Source organism: Euwallacea similis, chromosome 29 (genome assembly GCF_039881205.1).
Source record: "Euwallacea similis isolate ESF13 chromosome 29, ESF131.1, whole genome shotgun sequence".
In the NCBI taxonomy this organism is placed as follows: domain Eukaryota; kingdom Metazoa; phylum Arthropoda; class Insecta; order Coleoptera; family Curculionidae; genus Euwallacea; species Euwallacea similis.
The window spans coordinates 1769177-1781638 of NC_089637.1; the positions used below are offsets into that span (position 1 = coordinate 1769177).

Consider the following 12462-nt stretch of genomic DNA (forward strand, 5'->3'; position numbering starts at 1 on the left):
AAGTCTGAGGTTGAAGCCTGTTTTAAACTATTGGATACTTGTTATTATAAACAGGGCATGGAAGCCACAGAACATTGCTGGGAAACGTGTATCAATCTCAAAGGAGACTATGTTGAGAAATACTGTAATATTTTCTTTTTTTTCTCTAAGTGTTAGGTTGGGTACTTCTGGGACTATCTTCGTACTTATGCGTAGTTCTAAAATCAGCATAAAATAAGAAAAAAAAATTTAAATTAAATTATGTTCTTATTAGCAACAATATGGTTAAATTTGGATCGAATAGAAGTTTCAAATTATAACAAATGTTCAAATAAACCATCAGTTTTGTCCAAACATAAATATGTCCTTTTCACCGTTTCCATAGCATTTATGTATGTATTTATTGTATACTATTGCCATAAGTTAAAATCATAGCTGACTTACCAAAAAAGTTTTAGTGGCTATAACTCATAAAATTTCTGAGAAAAATACCAAATGCAATACACGGCTAAATAGGGAATTTTATAACCTTTTTAAAAATGTAACTATTCGCTATTGCGCCCATATGAAAATCAAAAGTTTAACAATTTATCTCCGAAAGTAAGGATTATACGGGAAAACTGGCAACATTGCTACAAAATTCTGAAAAAGTGTTAATAATGTGAAACTTTCAATCCTCTAACTGTAACCGAGTTATTTGCAAAAAAACGAAAACAACCAAAATCGTTTTTTTTTTTCGAATATTTTCGCAACCATTCGGAACTTAGCCGGCATAAAAAGAAATTATTAATTTGCTTTAAATTGCGTAACTTTTTTTCTAATTTAAGCGATTTTGTGTCTATTAGCGTCTCCGAGGTCGCCATGCCGTTCATCATTATCCGGGACAGCCGGTATACTACGAGGTACGCTCGTTTATTATTGGAGTCTACATTGTCGACGACAATAACTGATGGTAATCATAATATTGGCGATAAGAAATTCTTTTAAGATTGTCGCAAGGAATGTTCATTGCCGTTACTTTCACGCTAATACGGCGCAATGTGCCGGTGTCATAACGTGTGCCCGCCTTAATGGGCGTGAAACACGCGGGAATTGGCGCAAATCTTGTTGCTAATTAGTACGGTATATTTACTGATGGTTTTTGTCGCCGGATGCTTCTTCATTCAGTCCTTAAAGCTAACTACTTTTTAATTTTCTGTGAAAATGTACTCGTAGTCCTGAACGTCCCTTTCAATTAATCTTCTCCACATTTTTGACGTTTCTTTACCAATCTCAGCTCAAGATTGAAAATAATCGTCTAGACATTCCGCTAACACAATAATGCTAACAATTAACGATCTCCGTCATAAGTTCAGGCAATAACAATTAATATTCTCCAGCGATCTGCGGTAGGACATGTTATTTAACCAATCGCAGTGTGATACCTCCGAGTTATGTCCCCACGTATGCACAGCCATTTTTCATATTTCTTATTTCAACACGCGATGTTGATTGAGTAAGTCTTCTGTCTCTTCTATGGGAAGGAGAAGAGATGTTAAATTCCAATCGGAAAATGTTCGTTCGAACCTAATTTACATTTTTATGGCTACAGCACTTGTTACTCAGGCAAATTAAAACGCATTTAAAGTGTAAGCCGAGGAGGAACAAGCTACAATAAATCTTGAATTAGCAATAAGATGTATTTATGTAGAACGTGTTCATTAGATTTTTTTTATATTAGTCTTGGCAGCTATCTAATGCAACAAAATGGTTATATTTGTCCACGGGAAACACACGTTTATGTAGTAACTGAATGTTTCAACAAAAGCCTCTTGTAGACACTATTCACGATACACGTTCACACAAATATTGATTTTACACTTCAGTTAAATTCTTTTTCTCATATGCAAATGCGGTACATATAAACGTTGAACAGATGTGGCGTGAGTCGTCTTATTAAAAGCTAACAACAATGTTGACTCCCTTGCTGGCTTTGCATTCAGGCTCTAGGTGCGAGCACGAAACACATTTTTTATCATAGAAAATCATATTTCACATGATCATTTCATATTTCATGTTCATCATATATTTCATATTCAATCATATTCATCATTGAAACTTCATATTTATCGTAAAAAATGCATCCTAAACACATACAATCCATAGAATAGTATCGATATTTCGCATCGATCCGGATCAATATGTTCACAATCGTTTCAGTGAAAAATTGGTCGTCGGCAGATCGATGCCCTTTAGATTCAACATCTTATTCTGTGAGTCCAGAGACATAATGCACAACTACAAAATGGCATACTTATATTGCGAAGCGCAAACAAATCTGCGCTTCTTCTCTTCTTCTTATACATACATGTACAGGGTGTCCCTAAAATGACTGTACGCTTGACTAAAAATTCCTTAACCAAAAATAAGGCATTTTTGGCAAACTTACTTATATCCAATTTTACTTAATTTTGTCGACAAGTTCTCAAATTAATATCGTTTTTTCGAAATAATTGCTTAAAGTTTTTATCGATTTTCATTGATGTTGTAACTAAGAGTTACTAAATAAATTTAAATATTTAAAATGGCGCATGGTTCGCAAATTAAACTATATATTTTTGTGACCCCCTGTACAAGTGACTTTAATTTTTTCTATGTCACTAGCTGACTTTATTTTGAAACTTTTTTGTCTTTTGTCAGATTTTCACCAGGTATATAATAAAATTTCGCTACAAAGAAAATATTTGCAATACATTGCATTTCATCATTGTTATTTAGTCGTCGCGAAAACAGGAAAAAAATAATTTTAAATAACTACCAACGTGTTTAATTCTTATAACAAATGTTCAACATATTGCCCGTTTTCCTAAATACATAAATAAACTCCTTTAAAAAAATGTATTTGTACTTTGGGCATCGTGTCGGGCTTTTTTTAATATTTTAAAGTAATTCACACAGGGGGTATCACAAACATAAACTTTTATTTACGAACTATGCGCCGTTTTTACTGTTTCCGCGCATTAAAAAAGATCCTGCTTACGTCAAAACACGTTAATTTATATAATAACTCTTAGTTCCAAAACTAGTGAAAATCGATAAAAGCGTTTAACAATTATTTCAAAAAGACGATATTAATTTGAGAATTTTGGTGCCCTGTAGCAGCAAAACGAAGCAATATTGGATATAAGTAAGTTTGCTAAAACGTTTTATTTTTGGTTAAGGAATTTTTGGTCAAGCTTTGTACAATTATTTCAGGGACACCCTATATATTAGGTACAAAATATCGATTATCAAAGGATCAAACATCAATACTCCAGAAAATCGTATGGTATCATTTATCCCGTCTTCAGTCGGTCTCAGGTCAAAGCCCAATGCGAGTAACCCCGCAAAAACCTGTACTGACAATTCTTTCGCTAGCACAGTATGTTATAATTAATGGTACATAGCTGAACCACAGATTTCTAATGTAAAAATTATCTATTATAAATTATCTATATTCAATTGTGGGAATTCACCGAAATACAGGGTGATGAATTAAAAAATAATTTTTCATCTTTTTTAATATAATTTTTAGAAAACACCGATTTATTACACATAATTTAGTCTCTGAGGTTTTTTCGGATGGATATTTCGACTATTTTTGAAATTTTGATGTAGGTTAAAGAGAACGCTGTCACTGGAACTTTTTTTGGATTTAAAAGCTCAAAATTTCTTTACGTTTGTATAGATATTTTGAGTAACAAAATCGATTTTACCACTCTTCCTACGTAGAAAAGGACTATGTCATAAATGTCGCTCCGACCATTCGTTTTCGAGATATTTACATTTTAATTATTCGGTGCACTCTTGAATTTATGATTTGAAACATACGTTTTAATTAAAATGTTGATGATATTCACCTTATACTTTTCATCTTTGTCAAAGTCGTGATTTAGTAATTATCTAAATCTCCTTAACAATTTTATGCAAAATTATATACCTATTTTTTAGTTCTGAAAAGCTCGAAAAGTGATAATGAACTTTGATATCCTATATCTTGGTTATTCCCAACTTTTCGAAGCAGGCAAATTTGGTAATTTCTTATTATTTTTACATAAAAAATCTGTGATATAATTGGCTACACAATTGGGATACCCTGTGTAAGCAAATAAAATTATTGTTTCCACTACTTCCAATGGATATGCGGGGCAAGAGGTGGATGCGCTTAAGTTTTCAAGGGGACATTTGGGCGTTTATCCAACTGACTTTTCTATAATAAATATACATATGTTCGGTGGTACGAGTACGTAAATTTGACTAAAATTATTATTATCGGTAAAAGTAGAAAGCAACTTTCATTTTTCCTTTATTTGAAAAATAGTGTAATCTTCACTAATTCTTTTTAAATTTCCTTTATTTTACTATACATAAGATATACAAAAGACTATACATGGTGACATTTTAAAAACTTGCAATGGCTATATCTCAGAAATAAAAACAGATTTGAAAAATTCTTCGAAACCATTTCTGTATAATTATATTTGTATTAATATAGGAGGAACCAAAATTGTGTACTTACTAACCTACTTCCGTCTACCCTTTAACCCCCAGCCATTCAAACTTTGTAATTTTAAATGGTAACCCCCCATTTGTAATGGCTCATTTTAAAGCTCTTTAAAAATACTTTACGATCGTATTAACGAACATAACATTTGTTGCAAGCAATTATCGAATTATTAAATAAAAAAGGAATAGAATATACATTTTCAGAATCGTATCGAAGCGCCAACTAATATTTCAAATGATACTTTTATCGCTTATTTGCAGGTTTTAAAGAATTTAGAACTGTTTACTTTTTTTATATTATAGCCATTGTGTCCAACAAACTTAGTACACTTTTTTTATCCGAAGGTCAACTTTTAGACCTTGATTTATTTCACTTCGTTTTAGTACTGAGATCAGTGAAGAAGGTTTTAACTAATATTATTTAACAAGCTTTGAAACTTTAACCATCAGTGTGATTAAAGTGTTCATTTTATTTTTTCCACAATCGTATCCAGTATTGCTGAACGTGTAGAAATGATACTCATTTATGATTCGAAGAATCGTTATTTCCTCAGAGCAGCTGCTGTATTTAATAACAGATATGAGGGCAGGAACGTGAATACATTCGACAGCTAGTCATTAAGTTTCAAAAAACAGATTCTGTTGTTAATAAGAAAACAAAATGAGCCAAAAATCCTTAATGAAGCAACTCAAATGGAAGTTCTTGGTCAGTTTGGGATGAACCCTATTTTAGCGATACGTCAGGCAGCTACAGCAACGGGAATTTCACAGGAAACAATTAGGAGGACATTAAAATTGAGTAAGTTTTATCTTTACAAAATGCAAATCGTTCAAGAACTTTGTGACGATAATCTGGACAGGAGAACTGAATTTTATGACTTAATAACTCTGAGAAATGTTGCCGAACCTCGACTTATGAAAAACATTTATTTTAGTCATGAATGTTTTTTTTAACTAAACGAGCATGTTAATAAGCAAAATCTATCATTATTAGAGTGGGCAAAACCCACACATATTTAGAGAAGGTTATACGCAGTAACCTGAAAAGCTTAATGTTTGGGCTGGCATATTGGGGATGCATTCTTGGTCCGTTGTTTATAGAGGGAAACTTAAATGGTGCGGTTTATGCCAATATGCTTGAAAATGCCATTGAACTTTTGATTACTCGCGAATTAGAAAATCGGACTGACATACAAGGAAATATGTTTTTAAACGAGGATTTGCTATATTTTCAACGCCATGGAGCACCTCCTTACTATATGTTTCCAGTTAAGCAATTGTTAGATGACAATTATTAAAATAAAATGATTGCCAGACGAGGCGTAATACAGTAACCACCAAGGTCTCCAGACTTAACGCCACTTGATTTTTTTATGGGGCACACTTAAAATCTGTCGTCTTTAAAACTTAGCCTGACCCAAATAAGGAACTACAAGAAAGAATTATTCAAGTATGCCGGACTATATCAAGGTAAACTTTGGCTAACATTGGTCAAAAATTTGAAACCTATTATTGCCTAGAAAATAACGGAAACCATTTTGAACACTTAGTTACATAAAAGGTAAATACAAACATTATATTCCTTTTTAATTTAATAATTCGATAACTGGTTGAACAAATGTGATGTTAATTAATACGATCGTTAAGCATTTTTAAAGAGCTTTAAAATGAGCCATTACAAATAGGGGGTTGCCAATTAAAATTACAAATTTGGGGTGGCTGGAGGTTAAAGGGTAGACATAGGTGGGTTAGTAAGTACATAATTTTGGTTCCCCCTTCTAATTATAGAAACGGCTTCGAGGAATTTTTAAAATATTTTTGATTCCTGAAATGTGACCATTGTAAGTTTTTAAAATGTCACCCTGTATATTTGTCTGATCGATTGGCCATTATTACTCAAATTATTATTCCGAAACAGATATTGCGCTCTTTGCATTGAGTGAAAAAAATTATATCCCTAGTGCTCATATTGAATATGGTATACACCAGTTGTCGCAAACGCAACAGACAAAATGTAACTCTAGTAAAACGGCAACGTAGCTCGTAGTTAAACTGCTAACAATGCGGTTAAGTAGTCAACCATAATTTTTCAAAATTGGAAAAACCATTAAACTCAGTGATTTAAAATTGCTGGATGTAGCATTGTTTGACCTCTTATGTTTTACGCGCCTATTACCCCGGCGCATGACATACTTCTTACAACAAAATGACGTCACTAGAGCGCTAATACATTGACTGTCATCCAAAAAATGGTACCAGTTTCACCGGTATATCAACAATTGCTTGCTACGTTTACTTCTTTTACGTCATTGGGTTAAACTACAAAACAATTATTTCATAATGCAAAATTGTGATTTATGATCTTGTATACATGCTGCAAAATTTACGATTGTCCAGTCCTCACTATTGCATTGTGTGAGTCATAATAATAGAAGTATGTGACACAAGAAAAACTTTAGACCTAATTTTATTAACCATGAATCAATGATCAATAGTAATCACTCATAACATAAAACACATTTATTGACTGAGTGTCTAGCTTAAATGAATTGCATTTTGTTAGCCGCTAAATTGATTTATTGATTAGAATATACAAGGTGTTCGTGAACTGTGGTGTCAAAGTGAAACGCCTGATGATCGCCGAAAATTAAGTTAAGCTTGATTGAGAAAAAATACATAAAACCATTTTATAAATAACTGGAAGTGTGACAATTTTCTGCTTAACGATTCCTTAAAATGGTTTAAATGTTTGCTTGGTATAATTGGAGAATTGGATCAACAAAAGACGAAATCGCATACCAACTTGTCGCTGGTTTTTGTCAACCCTCTTATACCAATAGGACACCAAGTATGCTTGCATTGATGTTCGTATATAACTTCATGGACAGACAACTCACAATTATAATTAGAGGCACAAACGGTTAAAATTTCTTAAACAAACATCCTTATCAGCTTAATTATAAACTGCTAAAGCATTAACGTCCCATATCTCAAAAATGGCAGATTTGTGGACGTTAGTTTACTGATTGAACTTATTTTTGGGCTCATTTAATTTTAGCACTATAATTCACAAACACCCTATATTTAGTTGTTCCTTAAATAATTTGGGATGGAAGTTGCATTGAAATTACCGTAAAAACATTTTCGCAAAAAATACATTATTGTCCATATTAGTAGGAGGTACTTATGTAAATACCTTCTCATGGTTTTGGATTAATTCAGTTAATTTGGAAATCTGACGTAAAATTTTATCTAAAAAAAAGTTAATCAAGTTTAACAAGAAGTTTTATGTAGCTATTTTTTCTAACGTGCTTTAAAATATTGAGTGCCACAAATAATTGAATAATAACATATTATACACCAAGGTTAAGAAGTACATTCTTATAACCCGAACGTCAAATTTAAATTCCAAAACGCACCACAGCACTGAAAGTTCTAAGAAGAAGGGCCACAAATGTATGTTTCACAACCGCGATGCATACAAGGTATTCCGTGGAAAATGTGCCTGTTGGAATATGTAGGACCTATTGGTCGCGTTAAACTTTTTTTTGGGATGATCGTACTGGGTAATTAAAATAACTTGGTGGGAAACAAAAAGAAATATGTATTGATGAATAAATTCAAACGACTGTGTTGTCGCTGTGAAAGGTAAAGATGTGTTTAACAAAGACGATAAGTATATAAAGTGGTACCAAGGGAACAGTCTGTCGCTCTCCTGGTTAAAAACGCCGCGCACAAAGTTGAGTTATCAGCAGTTTTGAGTTCTCACGTACGATGACGCTTCGAAAACTACACAGTGCCAAAAATGAATCTTATAATCTAGACATTAAAATAATAAGATTTAACCCAACTTGCTTTATAAAAATATTATTCGTTTAGGATATACAGGGGGTTAAAGTTAATTTTTATATTTAAATTCCTTAAAGATCGGTAAAAAGAATACTCCATAAAATTTGAGTTTTGAAAAAGTGGGTGCTAGTTGCAGCCTATAGGATGCACATTTATGCCCTCATCCCATGTAATAATTGTGATTTTAAACAGTATTATTAATAGATCTATCATTTCTAATTATAAAGGTATACCTCATTTATTTTGCTAATCCAAGCCATTTTTGAAATATGGCAAATTTAAATGTCCATAACGTGTCTAAGTGCACTATATTAAATAAAAACAATTTGAGGATAACAGTTATTAATTTATTGAAACAGTATTTATTATTTTAGCAGGTGTGCAAAATGTCCACTATTTATTTCAATGCATACTCCTTTTATTCTAAATAAATACCCGTCACTATTTTTAATTACTATGGCTGCATCCTGAATGCGTTGAAATAATTGGTCACGAGTATTTATCTCTGTGTCATAAACTAAGGACTTCATGTATCCCCATAACGAGAAATCTATTGGGTTGAGATCGGGGCTACAAGCTGGCCAAAGTATGCCGCTTATCAAAATATACTACTTACTACTTGCAGTTGATTTTAAGTTGATTGACAACATGACATCTTTTCAATTGTTGTTAACAATTCTGCAAAGCTTATTTACGAGTGTATTAATAAAATGCCATGCGCTTACTTGGACACATTATGGACATGTAAATTCGCCATATTTCGAAAATAGCTTAAATTAACGAAATACATGAGTTATACCTTTTATCTTTAGAAATGATAGATCTATCAATAGTACTATTTAAAATCACAATTATTACATGGAATGGGGGCATAAATGTGCACCCTATAGGCTGCAACTAGCGCCCTTTTTTTTTAAATTCAAATGTCATGAAGCATTCCTTTCACCGGTCTCAAAAAGAAACATAGATACAACGTTTGGACAAGATATCTTCAAAACTACTCGATTTATTTAAACAACTTCAAATATAAAAATTAACTCTAACTCCCTGTATATCCTAAACGAATAACATTTTTATAAGGCAAGTTGGGTTAAATCTTATTTTAATGTCTAGATTACAAGATTCCTTTTTGGCACATTTTTCACGGAACACTCTGTATACTAGAATTTATAAAAATTCAATAAACACAAAATGACAACTCATCTTGAATGATAACATCAATAGTGACGTTTCATTTGACATTTATTTCCATGGCAACCATAAATATAGCAGCAATGGAGTTATGACGACATTGTGGGAGATGTTGGACTTCGCTAGGTAAATAACGGACCATAGTATATAATTGTCATTATTCGTGTGTTATTGAATTATTTTAGAAGAAAAGCCGAGGAAAACGTGCTTCACAATCATTCAACACACCCAATAGTGATGTCTTTTAGAGCTAGTAGTGGAAAATCTAATAAATAAAACGATATTTAAACCGTTTAACATTTCTGCAATTTGATAGTAAATCACACAACAATTCGTCATTACCTGTTGAGGCAATACATTTGTCTTTGAGCAATCGACAATAATCTGTTGCCTGATACAAGCTTGAGAAAAAGCGTATAGAGCAAAAAAGTAAAACGAAAAAGGCAATATTGCACCAAACACGATCGCTCATTAGTCAAAGCGTCAGAACCAGTCCACATAGCCATTACTACGATTTTTTCGCTTTCACCTTGTTAGAACCTGTATTACGGTCAGATGTTCAAAACACAAACAACATCAATAAAGTTGCGGCTTTGTAAACATGCGAAAACGACAATATAGAAAATATAGTATTAGTTTTACTATAATATCTAGCAATATTTATCTTAGTTACGAGGGCCATTCATTAAGTATCGAGACAAATCGATATACATAGCTAAAAAACGGTTTCATGAATCAAGACGAAAGTTTTAGGACTTCAAGTGGGCATCCTTGTGATTACTTCTGATTAGCTGATTAATAAGATTTTGTACACATAATCTACAAATCAGTCAGTTCAAGATGCCAAGTGCGATTGAGAATTGCACCGCGGAAGAACAACGTGCTGTTGTTAGATTTTTAGCCGCAGAAGGTGTTAAAGGTAGTGAAATTCCTGTAAGAATGTTAAAAGTATATAGGAACAATTGTTTAAACCGTTCGGACATTTACAAGTCGATTGAACAGTTTAGAAATGCCCGCGAAAATGTCGTTGATGAGTAGCGAAGTAGATGACTGGTCAAAGTTGTAACTGCCTCTCTTGAATTTTGCATTGACATAATCATACGTAGTAACAGGCAAATCACTGTTGAAATGATTGCTGAAAAAAGGTCAGCTAGTGTTGGAACTGTCATAACATCATTCAGAATAAACTGCAACACAAGAAAACCTGTGCGAGATGAGTGCCAAGACAACTTACGGATACCCACAAAGAAACGAGACTTCAAATCAGTGTACAGTTGAAAGCCCGATGTTTGACCGAGGAAGAAGCTTTTTTTGAAAGAATTGTAACCTGTGATGAGACGTGGATACACCGCTATGTACCGAAGTCAAAGAAACAAAGCGTTGAGTGGAAGCACACAAGTTCTTCAACGCGGAAAAAATTCAAGATGCAACTAGCGGCTAAAATAATACTTACACTTTTCTGGAACTCACAAGGCCCTATTTTATGCGATTTTCTCGAAGACTAACGAACAATCAACAGCCAATAATACACTGATATGTTGAAAAACAAATTAAAGCCTGCCATTCGCACTAAATGTCGTGGACTTTTGACAAAAGATGCGATTTTACTTCATAATAATGCAAGGCCGTATACAGCACAGGTAACTCAAGAATGCATTCAAAAACTGAGCGGGGAGATTCTTCCGCGCCCTCCTTACCACCCAAATCTTGCCCCCATAGACTTCCATATATTTGGTCCCCTTAAGAAATTTTTACGTGGGAAAAAATACGACTCCAACGAAAAAGTCAAGATTCAGATGTAAATGTGGCTCTAACTGCAATAAACAAAATTATGCCTGGAACATTAGAAAGTCAGGAACGATGGGACAAGTGCGTTAGTGTTGGAGGGGATTATGTTGAAAAGCAGCTAAAGTTTTGTATTGATTGGATAAATCGTTTTGGAGCTATATCAATTGAGGAGCAACATATCAAAACGCATTAAAATAGCCAGAAATGCAAATTTTGGGAAATCGCAAAAAATTATAACTTGTTATCATTTTATTCTTTGAATGTGAAATTTTAAAGATCGATAATTTTCTGAGTCTACATTAATGTCATGTTGTTCAATAAAAATAAAGAAATGAAAGATTCAAAAATATTTTACAAAATTTTAAGAACAAAATGCGTTTTGATGCGGAAAAAGCATAATATGCATTTTCATTTGAATGTCACTGTAGATAATGCACTTTGAAGAGTCGTAAAATTAAAAAAAGTTATACATAACACACATTTTATTAAGAAGTGAATTAATTACTTAAAATTACTTTTTGTTTTCATCACATATAAACTCATACAATTGAATTAACTGTTCACTCTTTATTTTAAGTTAGATCGAAATGTGGGAATCCCCTATTAATTATCGGAGAATTTCTATGACAACGTTCATTATACTGCGACATCTATACCAAAAATTGCAAAATAATGCTTTTTGAGATGGGCATGTCGAGACACATAATTCGGTTTGATACGGAGGAAAATCTTTTCCACATAATTTAAGTGGGTTATAATGAGCTTCGGTACGGCACAGAATGCTGAGTACATCAGTATACTTATAAAGATATAAAATCCGCATCAAACTCAATGTCGCCTCGGGTAGCGGAAAATGCGTTTTGATAAGTTGCTCCACAATTTGTCTCGTTATTTATCGAATGACCCTCGTATTATTATTACAGACGTTACTGTTTCAGTGGGAGTTTTTTTTTTCATTCGAGTTTAAGACATTATCGATCTTGCTGAATCGATAGAGCAATCGTTCAATATTCGAAAATGAGGCACAATTTAATACCTAACAGTAATAATAATAATGATATTAACATGAAAATATTTATGTAAGCTGATTAAAGTTGTCCGAAATCAAGAATTTATTGGCAGATATTAGAA

At 32.9% G+C, this 12462-nt stretch overlaps 2 protein-coding genes across 4 annotated transcripts in view; one reads left to right on the forward strand and one right to left on the reverse strand.

Moving 5' to 3' along the window:
• Nucleotides 1–12462, forward strand: part of LOC136417614 (protein prickle-like) — a 186381-nt gene that overhangs the window by 164736 nt on the left and 9183 nt on the right. The window lies entirely within an intron of this gene.
• The window catches only part of Klp3A (kinesin-like protein 3A), a 196339-nt gene that overhangs the window by 58669 nt on the left and 125208 nt on the right, over nucleotides 1–12462 (reverse strand). The gene's annotated exons all lie outside the window — the stretch shown is intronic.